This window comes from Pleurodeles waltl, chromosome 7 (genome assembly GCF_031143425.1).
Source record: "Pleurodeles waltl isolate 20211129_DDA chromosome 7, aPleWal1.hap1.20221129, whole genome shotgun sequence".
In the NCBI taxonomy this organism is placed as follows: Eukaryota; Metazoa; Chordata; class Amphibia; order Caudata; family Salamandridae; genus Pleurodeles; species Pleurodeles waltl.
In genome coordinates this window covers 448589075-448590811 of record NC_090446.1, presented here as the reverse complement: position 1 = coordinate 448590811, position 1737 = coordinate 448589075, and positions in this window count along the sequence as shown.

Genomic DNA, 1737 nt, shown 5'->3' with positions numbered 1-1737 from the left:
AACCACTCTGGTGCCAACCAAAGGATACTGATGGGGGCAAGGCACAGTTGAAATCCTCAGCGCAACCATCAGGTCAAGAGAGAGTGAGAGAGAAGGGCAAGGACTCTGGGACGATAGAGCCGTCAACACTGAAAAAGAGACCAATGCCGAACAAAGAGCGCTCAAAGTCAAATGAAAGAAAAGACTTGAGGCCCGAAATGGCCGCTCTACTACAAAGAAAGGAGGAGTTTGATGACTCCTTGATGGAATTCCGCATCCCTACAATGCCATCGACAGCCACCGAAGCTGCGGACAACTAGTCAGGCATGGAGGCCCGGCAACCCAAAGGCTAATGAAGAAGAGCAGAAGGAGTTCTACGAACTCAAGTAGGTCAAGGACACAGCAGGGTTCAACAAACCAAATCAGTTCAAGGAACTGTGGCAGTATCTCGATGCTGAGTCCCCAGAAAAAGGGGTAGACGGCTAACCTTCGAGGCCTTCACCACCCAATGACATTCCCCTCTACAACAGCCTCATCAATAGAGCTGCAGACACCTGTGGGATGCTACTAGAGGAGGAGAAAGAGGACCCATGCTTCCTACTTGAGACATTAATGCCCTCACAAAAGGAGAAATATCTAGCCATGTTCTCTAGTATTCTTTACAAAGGAAAGGAGACCTTCCGTGAATCGGCCACTGCAAGAGCTATAACACCTACAGTAGAGAAGAAATACAAGCCTTCCACTCAGGACCCGAAATACGTAAAGGGCAACATCTCTGCAGACCCAATCATTGTCTCCTCCGCAAGGAAGAGAAACAGTGTCCGCACATCCACATGGCCTCCTCCAGAAAGGAAAAGCACAAGGCTTGACTTGGTGGGATGAAAGACGGCTCTCATGAATTGATACGGCCACCAGCACTGGAATGAAATAGAGGCCCTAATGCAGCACCTACCAGAGGAATACCGCAAAAGGGCCAACACAGTGATCCAGCAACGCAAGAACATTGCCCATACCTGCCTTAAGTCCTAACTGGTGGCAGCAGATACAGCCAGTAGGCAGATGTGCATGGGGACAGCACTGAGAAGACTCGCCTGGCTCAAGGTATCCGGCTTCAAAGCGAAGGTACAAACCTCAGTCATCATCATGTCCTTCATAGGTGATGCCCGGTTTGGGGAGGCAGCACATGATACCCTTCATAAAATAAAGAAGGATATTGATATGGCAAAGACCATTGGGGAACTCCAATTCAGAGGTTCCTTCAGGAGAGAAGGAACCGCAAACAGAAGGCCCACATGCAGCGTGGCATTTACATCAGGGCAGCAGCCGCAAAGCAGCAAACATCAGATCTCACAACAACCCACTAACAGTGACAACACCTGGTGAGACAGCTCTTTCAAGGAAGAACAAGAAGAGGCCGACCTCCCAGAGGGGGGGAGCATCAACAGGCAAGTGACTCATGCTGCGTCCATCCCCACCTGTAACACTCTGGTAGGGGGCTGGATGGGAGGATTCTTGAAGGAGTGGAAGTCAATTACATCGGACAACTAGGTATTGAACATAATACATCATGGATAGTGTCTAGAACTAATCAAGAAACCTCCACACATACCCCCGAAGCCAAAAAACATAAAGGGACAGGAAGTCATACATTTCAGAAAAGTGGTCAAAGAGCTCTTCCAAGAAAGGGCCATAGAAAAGGTCCCAGCTTTTGAGACAAACAAGGGACTCTTCTTCCCCCTACTTTCTCGTGCCAAAAGA